Genomic DNA, 21,425 nt, shown 5'->3' with positions numbered 1-21,425 from the left:
ATATTTAGCAAAATGATAATTGTCTGGATAACCAAGCTATTTATCTTAGTCCACATTGCTTCAGACCAATGAACTGATTTTTCTTTTAAAAATATTGATTTCAGAAAAGAAGGGAGAGAGAGAGATAGAAACATTAATGATGAGAGAGAATCATCTGTCAGCTGCTTTCTGCATGCCCCCTATTGGGAATTGAGCCCCCAACCCAAGCATGTGCCCTGACCAGGAATTGAACCATGACTTCCTGGTTCATAGATAGATGCTCAACCACTGAGCCACACCAGTCAGGCCAATGAACTGCTTTTTCTAAGAGCAGATATTTTTAGGGGTTGACCCAGGAAATGAACTCATTTCTCCCCTCCTGGGTTTTTCTGCTCTGTGTCTGTGCCTTTTTCTTCTTTGTGCTGCTCTTCTGTTTTCCCAGATGATCTTAGATCCTGAGAATATTTACAATTATACTTGTTTGATGTCTGCCACTTGGTCAGGGTAGATGAACTGCTCTACCAAAATCTTCTAAAACACAATGTTATAACACAAAATTTTATTCTCTCTCATACAACATTCAATATAGATATTCCTTCTCGATTAGGCAACTCTCCTAATATTGACTTAGGGATTCTGGTTCCTTCCATCTTACATGGTAGCCATCTTCAGCAGATGATCCCAGGCTTGCAAGCGAATATGCAGATGCTATGGAGAAAGCACACACAGCTTGGAGGAGACACACATCACTTCCATTGTTTGGAACGGGCCCACCTAGATGTTTATGGTCATGTGACTGGTTTTGGCCAATAGATGTGAGTGGAGTTTGTGTGTGGTTGGCATCGGGAAACATAGTGCCTGGCTGGGAAGCTGCTTAAAGCAACAACTATCCTATCAAATAAAAGAGTAATATGCAAATTAACTGTCACTCCATCACAAAGATGGCGGTGCCCAGGCCCCTCAGCTTGCCAGAGTCCCCCAGTCCTGAGGCGGCGGCCACTGAGAGAGGGCAGCATGAGCAGCCAGGGCCAGACACTTGCTTCAAGGCAAGCATCCCACCCCAGCCCCAGAGGGCCTCTGGGCAGAGCACACACATGGCCTTCTACATGGAAGCTCAGCAAGCATGTCCTTCCCGGGCATCCCTTAGGCTTGCTGCTTAGGTTGTCTTTCCTCCTGTGTTTGGAGGGAGGCTGAGTATCTGCCATTGCTGGATGTTGCTGTCCCTGGGACCACAGGCTGCAGGGCGCTGGCACCCTCCGGAGCTGGGCACTGCTGTGGGGAGCAGTGCCCACTCTCTGGGATCCACCTGCACCTGGCATGTTCAGTGGAGACGGCTGGGAGCAGACAGATCCTGGACTCGGGGAGTACGGGGTGGGGTAGGGAGCAAGCGGGAGGAGAAGAGGTCAGGGTGATTCATTCCAATGGATCTCACTCCAAGGCTTCATTCAAATGCAGAAAGCTCTCCAGTGATGTCAGAGCCTTGGACCTTGCCTCGGGCTTCTCTGACTCCCCCACCCTTAGGCCGCAGCTCACCAACTTCAGGGAGGGAGGATGTTTGAGAAACCAGCCTGTCTGGTTGGAAAAGAGTGCGGCAGCATCCCTCTGTTCACTTCTGTCTGTTTTCTCTTTGTAAATCCCATTTCCGGTTTTCTACACTCTTTCTAAAGGTGACCTGGCTTTTGACAGCAAAAACAGACTCCTCTACAGTTTCACAGCAGACTTCATGGACTGATTCTGTTGCCTCGCCCTCAGAAAGCAGCAGGTGTATACGTTGTGTTCATGTAAAAGCATTCAAACCTGTAGAGAACTTTTACGAGTTTACTTGAGCCAAACTGTCCACACTTGCCGGGAAGCAGAATCTCAAGGGGTTGGGACAATGATCCGGAGAGTGGCTGTTTTTTCGCTTTGTTTTATTCATTCTTCTTCTTCTTTTTTAAAAATTTAATATATTTTCATTGATTTCCGAGAGGAAGGGAGTGGGAGAGAGAGACAGAAACATCATCGGTGAGAGCGAATCACTGGTCGGCTGCCTTCTGCATGTCCCCAACTGGGAATCAAGCCCACAATGAGGCAAGCATCCTGCCCTGGCCGAGGAGAGCCTCTGGGCCACAGAGAGCCTCTGGGCAGTGGGCACAGAGCGGCCAGGCCCCACAGAGAGCAGAGAACCATGGGGAGTGGGCCTATGCTGTCAGGGCTCCTGGATTGGAGAGGGCTCCCTTGAGGGCTCCCAGATTGGAGAGGGTGCAGGTCGGGCTGAGGGACCCATCCCAGTGCACAAATTTCTTACACTGGGCCTCTGGTATACTATCAAATGAAGCACCAATCAGCAGTGGTGAACCAGATTCATCTGCCACATATACAGGGTGTCCAAAAAAATGTAACACACTATAACAGCTGATAGCTCAATTTTTAAAATGAAATGTATTTTTGAAAAAATATGTTTATTGATTTGAGAGAGGAAGAGAGAGGGAGAGAGATAGAAACATCAATGACGAGAGAGAATCATTGATTGGCTGCCTCCTGCACGCCCCCTACCTGGGTACTGGGCTCGCAACCTAGGCATGTGCCCTTGACTGGAATTGAACCTGGGACCCTTCAGTCCACAGGCCGATGATGCTCTATCCACTGAGCCAAACTGGCTAAGGCTGACATGAATTTTAATAAACATTGCCTTTAAAATCATTCAGTGTGTTTAATAAACACTGCCTTTATAATTATTCATTTTGAGGACACCCTATATTAAATAACTCCACCATTCTCATCATTCTATTGACTATAGGCCACCAAAATGTTTCTTAAAGGTGGGAGAAAACATTTTTTTAAATAACAGCAATCTCACATCTTTTTAAAAAATATTTATTGTTGAAAGTATTACAGATGTCCCCCTTCGTTCCCACACCAGCATTGACTCATCATAAACACTGACTTCCGGGAAAGTGGAGCTGACATTTCACAGGACAGTCAACCAGAGACAACTTGTCATGACATTAGAGAACTGATTTGAGCTTGAGAGGGATTACAGTGAAATGCCAATGGAACTCAACAAATTCCCCCAGAGATCTATTCGTCTCAAAAGCAAGAGGAAATAAAAATCAGTAGTACAAATTCTCATAAAACTAGGAAAACCCTCTCGTTGTATGACACCTTGAACTTACATAAAGATTGAGTCTTAGTCCTAACCGGTTTGACTCAGTGGATAGAGTGTCAGCCTATGGACTGAAAGGTCCCAGGTTCGATTCCGGTCAAGGGCATGTACCTTGGTTGCGGGCACATCCCTAGTGGGGGGTGTGCAGGAGGCAGCTGATCGATGTTTCTCTCTCATCGATGTTTCTAACTCTCTATCCCTCTCCCTTCCTCTCTGTAAAAAAAATCAATAAAATATATTTAAAAAATAAAAAAGATTGAGTTTTAGTTTTTCTTCCCTTTATCTCTAAATTAAATACAGTTCAGTTTGTTTTTATTTAGTACATTTCTGACTTTATAGCCAAAGCTTTAAAATAAAGAGAAGAAACGTTTAATGAAATGGAGTTAGACACATGGAGAATCTTCTAGGTGCACTACTCCTTTTAAAAGTTTAAAACAGGAAATCTTCTATTTCAAAGATCCTGAACTTCTTGGGGTAGCGTAATTATCACTAAGGAAGGAAGGAATATCCAGCCATACAAAACCTTTCTCCCTTTTGGAAATGTTTTACCATCTCTGTCTCTTTCTCATTCTCTCTCTCTCATGCACACACTAATTAAATTGGGGAATTCCCAGGAGCATACAGATAATGTTATTTATGTTGACAAGAATTTGCAGTTTGTTAAAGGAAAGATAAGATATGGCATTTATAAACAATCATAATTATAATGCATCTCAACAGATGCAGGAAGCACATTTATCTTCATGGCTGAAATATGGCCTCATGAGTTCTCCATATCTGGGTCTTGCACACCAGAATGGGTTAGTTATATACGGAAAGGGATGATAACTCATGACCAGACCACGTTCTTCTTTTTTGACACCAAATGGGCAAGGGAGTTACTGAAAATGGAGGGGAAGAGAGAAGCAATTCACACTGTGAACATGAACTGCCTTGTGAATGGCCTCTCTGGCAAAATTAAATGAGTCCAGGAAAGATGCTGTCTGTTAAATGAAAGGTGATAAACAAAATTCATCAGGTAGATGTGGATGCCTCCCGAGATGCTGTAACGCAGCAGAGTACAGGTGAGACATACGCCCTCCGCATAAACAGTGTGCCACTACCACCAGGACCCACTGAGGGCCCATTCCCTGTCTCAGCAACAGAGCATAAAAAACAAAGATTCCAGGTGGGAGCAAATACATTGTTTATCTGTTAGTGAGAATGGGGAGCTCAAACTAAAGAAAGGTACCAAAAAGGCCCTTTTGAATTTACTGATTAATCCCTAAAGGTACATGAAAACACAAGCTCACGTAAACAGGATTCAAAATACAAGGAGGCAAGATAATTGAAGTAATATCTATTTTTAAGGGTAATTGTTAAGGATTTAATTAGATAATGCATGAATGCGTTTACCATGAAGTAGCAATAACCAGTAACTGCTAAGAATGCCTATACCAGTGATGGCGAACCTAGACACGTGTGTCAGAGGTGACACGCGAACTCATTTTTTTGGTTGATTTTTCTTTGTTAAATGGCATTTAAATATATAAAATAAATACCAAAAATATAAGTCTTTGTTTTACTATGGTTGCAAATATCAAAAAATTTCTATATGTGACACGGCACCAGAGTTAAGTTAGGGTTTTTCAAAAGGTTCGCCATCACTGGCCTATACCATAGCATTTGGAAATTTGTGGTCTTTATGATTTGAGAAAAGAACCCCCTCCTTCCCCCAGCAGGCTGGTAAATTGTTTAAACAAACAGCTAAAGTCAAATACTCAACTCAGATTCCAGTGAACTAAATTTTATAAAAGTCCTATTTATGGGTTTGCACAGGCATCTTTCTGTCAAACATTATCCTGTCTCAACAACATTTTAAGTGGCAAGAAAGGCCACAGCAGCGCCTTGCTCACCACTGCTATTCTTTCCTTTTCCCTTGTCTACCAGAGGGGGCACACCCTGGCTGAAGCTGGAGCTCATCTGAGCTTGGCTCCTGGAGGTGATGGGAGTGACCCTGGGGAAAGGGGGTAAGACAGGAAGCCAAGCTCCCCTGGTTCTGCCAGAACTGTGCACGATAAGCAGCACCGCCACATCAGACAGCAGGCCAAGGTGTGAATTTGGCATTCAGGACATGTTAATGTGTAAGGTAATACACGGAGATGGTATAAAGTCAGGGTTACCCTGTGTTAGGTGCACAATCACCATTGGCTCACCTGCCAGCACTTTCGGAAGGATCAGTTTATTATCAGGGCCTTGTTTGGGGTGGCAGTGGGGGAGTGATTTGTTCTGATCTCAGGAAAGAAAAGCAAGTCGTATCTGGAGAGCTCCCAGGAGCCCAGACCTTTGCGTGACCACCATGGCTAAGGGTGACCAAAGGGTAAAGGTCCCTTTAGGGGCACAAAACCCTGGACACAAAAGGTTGGTGAGGGTCATGAGTTCGCCTTCTCCATAGATTAGCCTGGACTCAAGCCGCCTACTTTGACAGCCTTTCGTTTTATTTAGAAGCTAGTGGCCCGGTGCACGAAATTTGTGCACATTAAAAGGAAATTAATTAGCAGAAATATTTTAATATTGCTATTTGCCCTTTCTCTATAATAGAAGTGTGAGAGATGAAAGGAAATTAGTAAAATGTATATGAAAATAATATATAGATCTATTAATAATAAACAGTAACAAAAGGATATAACAACAACAGAGGCATGATATAAAAACAAGAAAAACATGATATGAAAACGACAAAAACATGATATAAAAACAAAAAAAACATGATATAAAAACAACAGTGATGCAAACAATGACTGATAAAGTGGGTAAACTTATTCTAATATCTCCCTGTACACCACATTAAGAGTGAAAACACTTTCAGAGTGTTTGACTAATTTCCCTTGTGATGAAGTATTTAGAACTTTAATGTCACATGCTCTTCAAACTCGAGAGAAAGCAACATATAACTGACCATGTGCGAAAACGGGTTCAGGTAGGAATATGCCTACTCTGTCTAGAGTTTGTCCTTGTGATTTATTAATAGTCATCACAAATGTTGGCATCATGGGAAACTGTCATCGAATCAATTTAAATGGGAGGCCAGTGTCAGATGGGGACAAATCAGTTCTTGGAATCAGATCAACCTCTCCCTCTGAAGATCCTGTTAATACTTCAGCTTCGATAATGTTAGGTCGTAATCTCTTGATAATAAATCTGGTACCATTACAAAGATCCCATTTACTATTAAGATTTCTCAATAGCATGATGATTGCACCCACTTTAAATTTTAATTTATGACATGGCATTCCCGAAGGAGTAATACTATTAAGAAATTCAATGGGAAAATTTTCCTTTTCAGCATCATCTGTTGAATCAATGGAATCATCACTCAAATATGTGTGAAAATCTCCATCGAGTATATCCAAAATTTCTTCATTTAATTTTTGAACATGCTCATTTTTTGGACAAAGAATTGCATGTTTAGATATATTTTTAATATTACCTAAAGATATAGTATTTCCAAAGGCAGCTTCAATAATAGATCCGTTACAAATCATTTCATGGGGCATTTCAATAATATCCATTCCTAAATGAAAACTGTTATCAAGTTTGCCATCTCCAAGTTTTACTAACCATTCACTATAAGCAGAATCCTCTGATCTCATATTTGTTGTAAGAGACAACTTTCTGAAACATCCCCAAACATTACAGTACTTTAAACTCGTTTGTACTATGGCCTATCACATAGCATGCGGCACAATACTGAGACATTGTCGAAAATCCCCTCCGAGAAGGAGAACTTTCCCACCAAACACAACATTCAAATTCATAATTTCTCTTAGTAATCTGTCTGTGGCGTTTATAGCATGACTGGATGCCATGATGCATTCATCAATAATGAGAAGTTGGGCCTTTTTAATAGTTTTAGCATCTTCACTGTTTATATTGAGTCTAGAAATTAAAGTTTCATTTAATGGAATCGGTAATTTATATTGGGAATGAAAGGTGCTTCCACCGAGAAGTAAATTTGCAGCAATTCCTGTAGACGCTGTGGGTAAAACAGTACCACCACGACCTCTAATATAATGTATTAAAACTTTATACAGATATGCAGGTGAATAGGATTCCTAGCTGGCAGGCCCCTGACAGCAAGCAGGCCATCTGTCGATTCCGTGAGGAATGGGGCTCCCTCGTCCCTCCTGTCAGGGTCCGGGGTGCAGGTGAATGAGGTTCCTGGCTGGCAGGCCACTGACAGCAAGCTATCCAACAGCGGATTCTGTGAGGAATGGGGCTCCCTTCTCCCTACTGTCAGGGTCTGGTTTGAAGGCCGATTGCACCCTCTGTTGGGCCAGACCCAGAGTTCTACCACGCCGTGACCTTCGCCTCAGCAACCCAGGACTGACTGCCGCTGGGCGCTCTTGGGGCTCCGAGGGTGGGTTCTTCCCTCAGGCCTCACCGGGAAACAGCTCGGGGAGGGCACAGCCCTTGGCAAGGTGACCCAGGACTCAGTGCGTCCATGCTCCGAGGGCGGGTTCCTGCCTCAAACCTTGCCCTCGTGGGAAACAGCTCGGGGAGGGCGCAGCTGTTGCCAAGACAACCCCTGCAGGACTGACTTCCTTCCGGTTTGTCCAGCCTCGGACGTGATGCGTTACACCCAGGGTTTTTATATAAATAGATGAGTAGTTACGGAGGAGGATCAAGGCTCAGACTTTCTTCTAGCAGCTTTTCTTTGCTTAAGCAAAGGGAAGAATAAGAAGAGTGTCATATAAAGCTGAATGTCACCATAGGGAACACTGCTATTTTTTATGTGAGGCCACTCTTAAATACAAGCAAAACCAAGCAGGCTCGCTCCCTAGGTTGCTTGGGACAGGAAACAGGTAGTTTACATCCAGGAGCAAACCCAGGCTGCAGAGTCCGGAAAACCTGAGTGTGAATCCTGGCTACACTGCTTATTGGCAGCAGGAGCCTGGGCAATGCACTTCACATAGCTGACCTCACCTTCTTCTATAAATGTAGGATGCTTGAGAGATGAAATACAGGGTGGGGCAAAAGTAGGCTTACAGTTGTGAGTACATGAAATAGTTTATTCTGTATTATTATTTATTAATTATTGTATTATTTTCCATATGAACAACTGTAAGCCTACTTTTGTCCCATCCTGTATTTATAAAGGCTGTAAAACTACACATATCACTCAATAGGCCTTTGATAAATGGTACTTATTTTATGTTTGCATTAAGGCTAAAGGGTATTAAACAGCAAAGTTTATAAGTTCTAAACAAGTCTGGATAATGGAGAACAAAATGAATTCAGAGCTAGTTAGAATCACAGCATGTGAGTACAGGTAGGAATCTTAGAGACCATCCGAACTATTTATGCAGAGCAGTGAAGGAACTGTGTGTGTGGCAGCAGAATCAAAACCAAGAAAAGCTGTCCCTTGAATTTTACTTTTGTGAAAATGTTTTCAGACAATTAAAGTTTTACAATATAGTTGCAGGAGTTTATTGAAGAAAACCAGTAAGTTGAGAGGCCGTGATGTAATCAAGGATGATATAATGGGAAAATCTGTGTGGATTTCCCCTTGAATTGCATCCTCATTCTCTACTCTCAGAAACAGAAAATTATCAAGAAATACAGAGAAGCAGAGATTCAATCTCTAGAAAGAACTGGGAGCAGAATCACAAATTCCAACATTTTCTCTCCCTCTGCATCTCAGCTGTGTACCCGGCATAATACAATTCGGTTAGTAAAGGTATTGAAGTTTGTCTAAATGGACAAGCATTAGACCAGTAATAGCGAACCTTTTGAGCTTGGCGTGTCAGCATTTTGAAAAACCCTAACTTAACTCTGGTGCCGTGTCACATACAGAAATTTTTTGATATTTGCAACCATAGTAAAACAAAGACTTATATTTTTGATATTTATTTTATATATTTAAATGCCATTTAACAAAGAAAAATCAACCAAAAAAATGAGTTCGCGTGTCATAGGTTCGCCATCACTGGCCGTTATACACTGTTTGAAATCCAGCCTGTCCTCATTTTCTTGTGAAGGGCTTGACGCCTGTGCAGAGGCATCTTCAATATGTGCAGCTGCCCCTTTTTTCGAAAGGCAGAGAGGAGCCTCTTCATGAACTCCTTTGACTCATTAGTTTTCATATCAGTTCACCATTTAAACTAGACAAGACACTGTAAGCTGTCTCAGCTAGCTTCTAATTGGGACACGGCACCACACTACACATACAATTGGAAGAACAACCAACCATGTCTTCCTCATTCTTCCACTGGGCCAGCTCAGTATGCTTCTTTGGACTGAATAAGGGTGATCTTGTTTGAGAAAAGCATGTAAACCTAGGGCTTTGTTGTTAGGTTCCATTCAGAAAATTGGTGGACCACTCCTCCGTTCTTGTACAGTTCAAGAGGGCTTTGCACATCCTCGTACTGTCTTAGCCTGGGAGCAGCTGCTTCTAATTTATCATCCTCCTGTTGGACCAACAGTTCAATAGTGACATCATCCACCCCAGGTACCAGAGTTGGATTGAAGTCCGGGTTGTATACCCTTCAGCTAGGAGGGTGAATCCAACGTTGACTGAGATGTTCTTTGAGTGTTTCAAACGGAATGTTCAGAGTGATCACTAGTTCCAGGTCACAGATTCTGGCTAGGGCTTCAGCCTGAACTAATGTGCTAGGAAAACCATCCAGTAGGCAGTGCTGATCCTGCCTGTTCTCCAGGCGTGTGATCACATAACCTGGCTTTGATGTTCTCCCGCAAGTAGTGGCCGCTGGAGAGATGCTGGAGGCCAAAGTTTTGGGCGGTCCTCTGGCACATGGTGCCCCTGCCCAAACCCGGCGGCCCGAGGATGAACACATGAGGGAGTTTGGAAGCCATTGCCTCCCTGAGGAGAGGGGCAGGCACTCGGGCAAGCAGATAGCAACCTTGGAGAAAACCCAGGAACTTCGTTTCTGCTGCCCCTGTTCCAGACACCCTCTACTCACGTGGGGCCGCCCCTGTGCTCAGGCACTTATAGCCAAGTGATTCCAGGATTTCAGGGCCCGGCTGTTGACACTTACAACTCTCTCATATCTTTTAAATACGACGGTAGTTAAAATAGTGTCTCCAGTGATGAGAGATTTAGAGATCGTCTAAGAAACTGAGTGCAAGCTACAGTCCTATAGCTTCCTGTGCAATCATTAAGGCATGAAAGGTTCATTTGCATTCAGATTGCTTTTTGATAAGGTCCAAATTTTCATAATTTGGAACACTGCCCTTGCATAGGCTAGGTGTGGCTTGAGCCATACATTATGCAGTCAGTGTGTATGCTTGATGACCTATTTCATGTAGTACCATTTCAAATGACCTAGAACAATAGAATTTTCTAAAAGGCAACATCCTAATGGGGTACCATAAAGATGGTAGTTAGAAGGCACCCTTTTGCAGGGTGAAAGGCAAAGTGAATGGAAGACTGGCCCTACGTGCTCTTCACTATTTATTATCTTGGAGAGTACAACATGACCCGAATTACAGCTTGAAAAGAAAAGGTATAAATTATGGAAAAACTTCAGAAAACCCAAATGTGAGCGTGGCATTTGACAGCCTGCTGACAAAGCAGGTATTCCTAAGTTTTAGCTTGTCTGTCTGTCAGGAAAAACAATTTTTGGTTATATACAAGATTTTCCAGACATAGAATGATATATGACTTGTTTCTACTCAACTTTAAATCTATGTTATTTTTCATTGTTATGAAAGTATACTCAGACTTTGTCTTCTCACCTCTTACCCTTTAACTTACTTTTTTTTTTGGTCATCTTTTAAGAGTTTCAAATCTAGCATTTCTTCCTGTCCTTGGTATAGAGGTCAGAAAGAAGATGTTAGAGTTCTGAAATGGTGGTGGATTAAGTGGAAGCTACACTGACACTATCCTAAAACCAAACTGGAATTACAGCTAAAATACTGAAAACCATCCCAAATAATCAACTGAAGACTAGATGGAAAGAACCCTGATAACCAAATGGAGAGTGGAGACTGCATAGAGACTGGTAGAAAAGGTGGAGATACAAAAGGGCTGGCAGGGCTCCCAAAGGCAACAGCTAAAGTGCTGGAGGTATATCTCACCTGTGGGGGTTACCACTGAGAACTCTGGGATCTAAACCTCAAGCTGAGCTCCCCAGTCCAAGGCACTGGAACTGAGAAAGGTGCCCACATAGCATCTGGCTGTAAAAAATCAGCAGGGTTGCTGACTGCCAGGAAGAGATGACTGGAAATGCAGGCAACCTCTTAAAGGGGCAACACATGAAATTTCACGTGTAATCACCCACTTTGGGCTCCAGCAGAGGAAGGGCAGAGTGGACTAGAGCTGTGTGAGGAGAATCTAGAGTTGAGAGCTCTGGGTTTAGAACTCAGAAGGTAGACACTCTGGTTCCCTGTGCTGAGTCATTCCCTCACATTGCAGAGGACATCTTTCTCCAGCAGACTACCATCTAGGCAGGATTTGCCTGGCCGGGGCAGCAATTGCCCCACCCTATTGTAAAAACTCTCACCCCGCCCTGTGGAGTCTATACCTTGCTTTGGTTGATAGCCTGAGGGTTATTAAGGCTGAGAATAACAATAAGACTATAGGCAGGTCTAGATCTCTAGAGGTTCTAAGTCTTTACTTGATCTATTTCTGGATCAAGGGCTAGGAAAAACAGATCTTGATGCATTTCTTGGTCCTTTTCAAAGGCACCCAGCCCCAGCAGAGGGAGCCACAAGCTGTGGATTGCTGATAGCTCCAAACAGTACTCTGGGGCAGTCACAAACAGCACCTAACATCCTGCACTAGAGACTGGAGTCATTAGAACATCTAGCTAAAACATAGACACAAACCCAAACAGGCAGCCAAAATGGGAAATCAAAAAACAAGCCCTAAATAAAAGAACAGAGAATTCTCCAGAAGAAGAGCTAAATGATATAAGTAATGTATCAGATATTGAGTTCAGAATAATGATTATAAGGATGCTCAACAGTATGAGAAAAGATATAGAAACTATGAAAAATTACCAGTTGGAAATAAAGAATGACATAGCACTAATTGAGAACACATTTGAAGGAATGAACAGCAGATTAGGGGAAGCCAAGGATTGGATCAGTGAATTGGAAGACAAAGTAGAAAAAAAATTATTCAATCAGAGAAGCAAAAAGGAAAAACAGGAGGGCAGTGTAAGGGAGCTGTGGGACAACATGAAATGTAACAATATTTGCATCATAGGATAGCCAGAAAGTGCAGAAAGTGAGCAATGGATAGAGAATGTTTGAAGAAATAATAGCAGAAAACTTACCTGACTTAGTGAAGGTAAAAGCCCCACAAGTTCAGGAGGCACAGATATTCCCAAGCAAGAAGAACCCAAACAGGCCCACCTAGATACATCATAATTAAAATGCCAAAAATTAAAGAAAAAGAGAGAAACTTAAAGGCATCAAGAGAAAAGCAATATGTTATCTACAAAGAAGCTCCCATAAGGCTGTCAGTTGATTTTCCATCAGAAACTTTATAGGCCAGAAGGAAATGGCATGAAGAATTCAAGGTAATGAAAAGCAAGGATCTGAAATGAAGATTACTATATCCAGCAAAGATATCATTCAAAATGGATGGTGAAATAAAGAGCTTCCCAGACAAAAACAGGCAAAAGTAGTTTATCACCAGCAAACCAGCACTGCAAGAAATGCAAAAGGGACTGCTGTAATGAGAAGAAATAGAGAGTGAGAAACATAGGCATAAATAAGTATCTATCCCTTATAATAAAAGGCTAATATGCAAATTGACCAAACGGCAGAATGACCGGTTGCTATGATGTGCACTGACCACCAGGGGGCAGGCGCTCAATGCAGGAGCTTCCCCCTGGTGGTCAGCGTGCTCCCACAGGAGGAGCACTGCTCAACCAGAAGCTGGGCTCATAGCTGGCGAGCGCAGCAACAATGGCAGGAGCTTCTCTCGCCCCCACAGCAGTGCTAAGGACCCCTCTGGGGATGTCTGCCTGCAGGCTTAGGCCTGCTCCCTGGGGGAAGCAGGCCTAATCCAGCAGCCAGACATCTCCCAAGGGGTTCTGGACTGCAAGAGGACATAGACCAGACTGAGGTACACCTCCCTGCCCCAGTGCACAAATGTCGTGCACCAGGCCTCTAGTCCATAATAACCTTAAATGTAAATGGAATAAATGCTCTTATCAAAAGACATAGGGGCCGAAACTGGTTTGGCTCAGTGGATAGAGAGTCAGCCTGTGGACTGAAAGGTCCCTGGTTTGATTCCGGTCAAGGGCATGTACGTGGGTTGCGGGCACATACCCAGTAGGAGATGTGCAGGAGGCAGCTGATCGATGTTTCTCTCTCATCGATGTTTCTAACTCTCTATCTCTCTCCCTTCCTCTCTGTAAAAAATCAATAAAATATATTTTTAAAAAATCATTAAAAAAGACATAGGGTAGCTGAATGGAAATAAAAACACACCCCAATTATATGCTGTCTACAAGAGAGCCACCTTAGAACAAAAAACTTACACAGGATGAGAGTGAAGGAATGGAAAAAATTTTCCATGCAAATGGAAACAAAAGAAAGCTGGGGTAGTAACACTCATATCTGACAAAATAGACTTTAAAATGAAGGCCATCACAAGAGACAGTAAAGGCCACAGCATAATACTAAAGAGATTGATCCAACAAGAAGATATAAGCCTGGTAAACATATGTGCACCCAGTAGAGGAGAAGAGCACCTGAATATATAAAAACACTTCTGGAGGACTTTAATGGAGAGATAGAGAGCAATACAGTCATAGTTGGGGACTTTAACACTCCACAGCCTCCACTGGATAGATCTTACAGATCAAAAATCGACAAGGAAACAGTAACTCTAGATGACACAATGGATCAGATGGATTTAATTGGTATTTACAGAATATTTCACCCCAAAGCTGCAGAATACACATTCTTCTCAAATACACATGGTTCATTCTCAAAGATAGACCACATGTTAGAACACAAAACAAGTCTCTACAAGTTCAAGAAGATTGAAAACATATCAAGCATCTTCTGAGATCACAATGGAATGAAATTAGAAACAAACTACATTAAAAACACTCAAAACGTTCAAACACATGGAGGGTAAGTAGCATGTTATTAAACAATGAATGGGTTACCAATGCGATCAAGAAAGAAATTAAAATCTTCCTAGAAACAAATGAAAATGAGCACACAACAACCCAAAATCTATAGGACACAACAAGAGCAGTCCTGAAAGGGAAGTTCATAGCACTACATGCCTACCTCAAAAAACAAGAAAAATTAACAATTAACTATTTAACTCTACAACTAAAAGAATAAAAAAGAGAATGACAAGAAAAACCCAGAGTAAGTAGAAGGAAGGAAATAAAGATCAGAGCAGAAATAAATGACATAGAGACTAAAAAACAACAACAATAACATAAAACAAAAGATAATGAAATCTAGAGCTGGTTCTTTGAAAAGATAAACAAGATTGATGAACCTTTAGCAAGACTCATCAAGAAATAGAGAGAACCCAAATAAATAAAATCAGAAACAGAAGCATTGAAGTGACAACTGATACCACAGAATACAAAATATTGTAAAAAAAAATACTATGAACAGCTATATGCCAACAAGCTGGACAATGTGGATGAAATGGACAAATTTTCAGAAAAATATAATCTTCCAAAACTAAATCAGGAAGAATCAGGAAACCTGAATAGGCCAATAACAACTGATGACATTGAAGCAGTAATCAAGACTCCCAGCAAACAAAAACCGTGGATGGCTTCACAGGGGAGTTTTACCAAATATTCAAAGAAGAACTAATACCAGTACTCTTAAAACTATTCCAGGACATTGAAGAGGAATGAACACTTCCAACCTCTTTTTTATGAGGCCAGCATTACCCTTGTTCCAAAACCAGACAAAGACACAACAAAAAGAATTACAGGCCAATATCCCTGATGAACATAGATGCTAAAGTCCCCAACAAAATATTAGCAAATTGGATATAGCAATCTGTTCAAAAGATCATACACCATGACCAAATAGGATTTATCCCAGGGATGCAAGGCTGGTACAATATTCACAAGTCAATAAATGTGATACATTATATAAACAAATTAAAAGACAAAAATGTGATCATATTAATAAACACAGAAAAAGCATTTGACAAAATCCAACACCCATTTTTGGTAAAAACTTTCAGCAAAATGGGAATAGAAGGATCATACCTCAACATAATAAAGGCCATATATGACAAACTTACAGCCAATATCATACTCTTTGGGCAAAAACTAAAACCATTTCCCCTAAGAATAGGAACTTTCATCACTCTCATTCAACATAGTAGTGGAAGTCTTAGCCACAGTTATCAGACAAAAGGAAAATATAAAAGGCATCCAAATTGGAGGGAGAAAATAAAACTGTCATTATTCACAGATGACATGATATTGTACATAGAAAACCCTAAAGACACCATCAATAAGCTACTAGATTTAATAAATGAATTCAGCAATGTAGCAGGATACAAAATTAACTCTAGGAAATTGATGGCATTTTTATACACCAATAATGAACTCTCAGAAAGAGAAACTAAATGAATAATCCCTTTTGCCATTACAACAAAAATAAATTAAGATACTTAGGAATAAACTTAATAAAGAAAGTAAAAGATGTACTTGGAAAACTATAGGATGTTAGAAAAGGGATAGGGGAAGATATAAACCAATGGAAGAATATACAGTGGGGCCTTAACTTACGAGTTTAATTCTTTCCATGATGGAGCTTGTAACTCAAATTACTCGTATGTCAAATCAAAAAGTGAACGAGTGAGACACGTGATGCTGGGCTGATGTGGCGTTCACTGTGACGTTCGCTGCGCCAACTAGCGGTGGGGTATCTGAAGCTGGCTCATAACCTGAATTTTAGTTCGCAACTCAAAGCAAAAAATCGGCTGAGAGATGGCTCATATCTCGAAAAACTTGTTTGTCGGGACACTAGTAAGTCAAGGCTCCACTGTACCACATTCATGGATTTGCAGAATTAACATCATTAAGATTTCATACTACCGAAAGCAATCTATAGATTCAATGCAATCCCTATTAAAATGCCAACGGCATATTTCACAGATCTAGGACAAATACTCCAAAAATTTATATGGAACAAAAAACAAGCAAAAAACTTTGAATAGCTGCTGCAATCTTGGGAAGAACAAAGTTGGAGGGATTACAATACTAGATTTCAAGTAATACTACAAAGCCAATATAATAAAAACAGCCTGGTACTGGCACAAGAACAGGCATATAGATCAATGGAACAGAACAGAGATGTCAAAAAAATAGCTCAAGCCTTTATGCCCAATTAATATTTTACAAAGTAGGCAAGAGCATGCAATAAAGTCAAGATAGTCTTCAATAAATGGTATTGGTAAAATTGGACAGATACATTAAGAAATATGAAAGTAGACTACCAACTTATACCATATACAAAAATAAACTCAAAATGTATAAAAGACTTAAATGGAAATCATGAAACTCTAAAAACCCTAGAAAAGGGGTGGGCAACCCCTGGCACGCATGCCAAACATGGCATGCCAGTAACTTTTGCTGGCACGTGAAACCTTCTCTTATAATCTTCCATTTACAATTTTTGTGAATGACTTAAATGTTAAATTACAAGGAACTGGCAAGACACTTGATGTTATGTTTGGTTACATAAAGGCTTTTGAAAAAAAACTGGAAGTCTTTAAGAGAGATGTGAATGGTGAGAGATTTAGATATTTCCCAAACCTCAAGAGGCACATCAAAGACCTCCCGAAGGATGACAGAACAGACTGTCAAAGCCTTCAAAAGCTGTTTTTAAACATCATCGAGTCAACTATTGAGCAGTTCTCAAGATTTGCGAAATTCAGAGAACTGGAAGAGATAGCAAAATTCATGAGGTTTCCAGACAGCATGAAAGTGGAGGAACAAAACTTACAAATGTTTTCATGGATAGACATGGCTGACTTTGAAATGCAGTTGATTGAATTTCAGAGTAGCTCAATTTGGAAGCAGAAACTTATTGATCTTAGAGTTGACTTGGAATACATTGAAAAAAAAAAAAAAAAAAAACGATTAGAGACAGTACCAGAGAGAAGTGTCGAAAACGAACTATTGAGGACTTGGAATGCCATTCCAGAAATTTTTTTCTGTTTAAAAAACTTTGCAACAGCATTATTCTCCATGTTTTCATCCACATATGCTTATGAATCTTTGTTCTCAGTATTGAATTTTGTTAAGTCTCGTAATAGGAGTAGCCTAACAGATGAAAGTAGTAGCTCGTGCATATCTCTGAAGGTCATGAAATATAAACCTGATGTAAAATCTCTGTCATCAGTGATGCAGCAGCAAAAGTCCCACTGATAATATCAAACGGAGTCATAAAGTTTTCTGTTGGACTGTCAGTGTACATGTACACATTAAAAAATAAATGTATTTTTCATCATCATATACTGTGTTTTGTCGCTTGAATGAATTTTATTATTTCTTCAAGGTTCTTCACATACGTACACCTTAAGAGATATCAGGTAGGCATAACATGTTCTCAAAAAATTTGGGTTGGCACGCAGAAGAATTTTGAGTCAGAGATTTTGCTGGTTTTGGCATGCACTCACAAAAAGGTTGCCCACCCTTGCCCTAGAATAAACCATAGTCAGCAAAATCTCAGACATTTCTTGGTAGCAATATGTTCACCAATACATCTACCAGGGAAAGGGAAACAAAAGAAAAAATAAACAAATGGGACTACATCAAAATATAAACCTTCTGCACAGTAAACAAAACCAACAAAATGAAACAGGAGCCCACTGTATGGAAGAACATATTTGCCAATGATACGTCTGATAAAGAGTAATACCTAAAATATATAAAGAAATAATACAACTTTACTAAAGGAAGATAAAGAATCTAACTTAAAAATGAGCAAAGGCCCTAACCGGTTTGGCTCAGTGAATAGAGTGTCAGCCTGCGGACTCAAGGGTCCCAGATTTGATTCCGGTAAAGGGCATGTACCTTGATTGTGGGCACATCCCCAGTAGGGAGTGTGCAGGAGGCAGCTGATCAATGTTTCTCTCTCATCAATGTTTCTAATTCTCTATCCTTCTCCCTTCCTCTCTGTAAAAAATCAATAAAATATATTTTTTTAAAAAAATGAGTAAAGGACCTAAATAGACACTTCTTCAAAGAGGACGTACAGATAGATGTCAAAGAGACATGAAAAATGCTCAAAGTCACTAATCATCAGAGAGATGCAAATTAAAACAACAATGAGGCACCATCACACACCTGTCAGAATGGCTACCATCAACAAATCAACAAATGACAAGTGCTGGCAAGGATGTGGAAAAAAGGGAACCGTAGAGCATTGCTGGTGGGAATGCAGACTGGTGCAGCCATTATGGAAAACAGTAGATAGTTTCCTCAAAAAATTAAAAATAGAACTGCCGTTTGACCCAGTAGTCACACTTCTAGAAATATTTCCTAAGAATACCAAAACACCAACCAGAAATAATGAATTCACCCCTATGTTCATAGCAGTGGAATTTACAATAGCTAAGATCTAGAAACAGCCCAAGTGCCCATCTGTAGATGAGTGTATAAAAAAACTGGTACGTCACACCATGGAATACTATGCAGCAGTAAAAAAAAGGAAGGATTTCTTACCCTTTGAGACAGCATGGAGGGACCTGTAGAGTATTATGCGAAGCAAAATAATCCAGTCAGAGAATGACAAGTATCATATGATCTCACTCATATGTAGAATCTAATAAACAAAATAAACTGATGGACAAAAATAGATCCAAAGACATGGAAGCATGGAACAGACTGTGGAATCTCAGCGGGAAGGTGGGGGAGGGTGGGTTGGTGGTAGGAGATCAACCAACGAACTTATATGTATGTTAGAGGCCTGATGCACAAAATTAGTGCAAGGGGCTCGGCCCTCACAGCCCCAGCTTCATCCGAAGGTCGTCCAGAAGGACGTTCGGAAGGTCGTCCTGCTGTCTGGTCTAATTAGCATATTATGCTTTTATTACTATAGATATACATAACCCATGGACACAGACAATAAAGTGGTGAAGGCCTGGGGTGGGGGGCAGAGGCGGGCCAAAAGGGGTCAATGGGGCTGGGGGGAGAAGGGGACATATGTAATACTTTCAACAATAAATACCTTTTTTAAAAAAGAAAGAAGACTTTAACACAAAACAGCCATTCATGCCAACATGCTACATTCATACTGTCTCAGGAAATTTCCCTTGGTAACCAAAGCAGTGGCTGTGTTTGCTGATAATAAAATTTTAAGTTGGGAAAGATGAGCTATTATCAAGGCTATGATAGAAATCTCTGAAGCTTTTTTTTTACATTTTATGCTAAATAAAAATTATGCCAAATCTATTAAAAAGTGGTTTAACCATCACTCTGTACCTCAAAATACACAAGAATCAAACAACCATACAATTTAAGAACTTGAATGAATAGTCTCTTAAATTGTTCTAATGCATTTGTGTGTGTGTGGGGGGGGGGGGGGGGGGGGTTGCTGATGTGGGAAGATAATCAGCATAATCCTAATCTGAATTTCTTAATATTTGATTAGAGTTGCTTAATATTATTTTTTACCATGCTGCAAGATTGAGATTGTGTTTTATATTATTATAACTGTTTATCAGTGGAAATAAAACTTCATTTTCCCCTGGGAAAATTAATGCACTGACTTTCTAGTTATACTACAATGTCAATTAGGTATCCATCATAAGGCTTCCTCATGCTTGTTCAAATAACTAGTCATTTGAAAGAAACCTTTAACAGGAAGAGAATGACAATAAAAATAATCACACATTTAATATCATTAAGAAATTATTGGAATCATTTGCAATTTTAGAAGTGGTACAGAGAAAGAAAGCAAATTTTACTTTTGCTCCATATTTTCAAATAGTATAGCAGGTAATGTTAAAGGTATAGTTTATTTACTACCGTGGTAGCCAAACTTTAAAGATGGCACCCAGTGATCCTCTTCTCTTATTCACATGCTTTCCCCCTGCCTCACTGAAGGGCCGCACTGTGTAACCGATATGAAATAATGATGTGTGACGGTGAAGACCAGGTTATAAGAGAATTTGCCTTGCCGCCTCTTGGTTTGCTTGCTCTGAGAGAAGCAAGTTACCATGTCATGAGGACATGGAGAGGTCCACATGGCAAGGATCTAAGGTCTCTTGCCAACAGCTAGCACCAGCTTGTCAGCCATGTGAGCGAATCTCCTTGGAAGCAGATCCTTTGGCCCTGACCAACATCTCGGCTTTGCATCCTAATGAGAGCTGCTGGGCCAGAACCACTGCTAAGCTGCTTGTGAATTCCTGACCTACAGAAACTGTGCAATAATAAATGTTATTGTTGGTTTCAGCCACTAAATTTTGCAGTTGATTTATTACATAGCCATGGATAACTAACTTTTCAATTCATAATTCTTTACATTATTATAATAATTATTACCAAATTATCAATAGTGATAATAACAGTTACCATTTGTACGTGAGATAATTTAAATGCATCTATAGTCCTTATAATATTTCTTCAGAGTAGATTTCATTATTCTAATCCCACAAGTTACAAATGGCAGAGCCAGGATTTGGATGAAATTCTAAGAATTCTTTTTACTCGGTGGTATCACTCTTAACGAGCAGAATTGCAAGTCACAAATATAAGACAAGAAAGGCATTTGACTTTATGATGTGAAGCTACTCAAAAGTGACCCATCTCCAAAAATACTATACACTTTCCTCACTTTTTGTTACTTACCTGGTATTAAGCTTTTGTAATGCGAGTGTATTTAGGTAGCATTAGCTTGCACAGCAGTTACTCTAATTGAAACTTGGGGATCAGTGTGGCTTCTCTTGGTAAGATATTAGCTGATGGTTAATGATTGTCATAGTTCAAAAGTAATATCTGAAACCTTTGGGTGTTTTTATGTGCTAATCATATATTCAATTTCAATTTCAGAAACACACAGCCACTTCTATGTGCCCAAAACTGTGACCACCACAGGGACAGTTATTCTCAACCTGGAGGTGTGCGTCAGACTCACCGGGAGCTTTTTCAAAGTACACATGGTTGAGAAAGGAGATGAGAACTCCTGTGTAAGGGACACAATGATAAAGTATCTCTACTTTTTAGCTGCTCACAGTGTCCAAAAAGATTCAGTTGTTTAAAACACATTCACTTCTCATTCATCTCTGCAAATTCTGCCTCGTCACCCCTCACTTTTGACACCAGAGTGTCCCAGAACT

At 40.6% G+C, this 21,425-nt stretch overlaps 1 protein-coding gene and 1 pseudogene across 1 annotated transcript in view; one reads left to right on the top strand and one right to left on the bottom strand.

Annotated features, from left to right (window-relative positions):
- The window catches only part of ST8SIA6 (ST8 alpha-N-acetyl-neuraminide alpha-2,8-sialyltransferase 6), a 174,217-nt gene that overhangs the window by 69,009 nt on the left and 83,783 nt on the right, over positions 1 to 21,425 (top strand). The window lies entirely within an intron of this gene.
- LOC139005832 (adenylate kinase 4, mitochondrial pseudogene) lies at positions 9,385 to 10,009 on the bottom strand (annotated as a pseudogene).

The sequence above is a fragment of the Myotis yumanensis genome, unplaced genomic scaffold (assembly GCF_028538775.1).
Source record: "Myotis yumanensis isolate MYYU_CA2020_CCGP unplaced genomic scaffold, mMyoYum1.0.hap1 SCAF_1, whole genome shotgun sequence".
Lineage (NCBI taxonomy): Eukaryota > Metazoa > Chordata > Mammalia > Chiroptera > Vespertilionidae > Myotis > Myotis yumanensis.
This window is presented reverse-complemented; position numbering and strand designations above follow the sequence as displayed.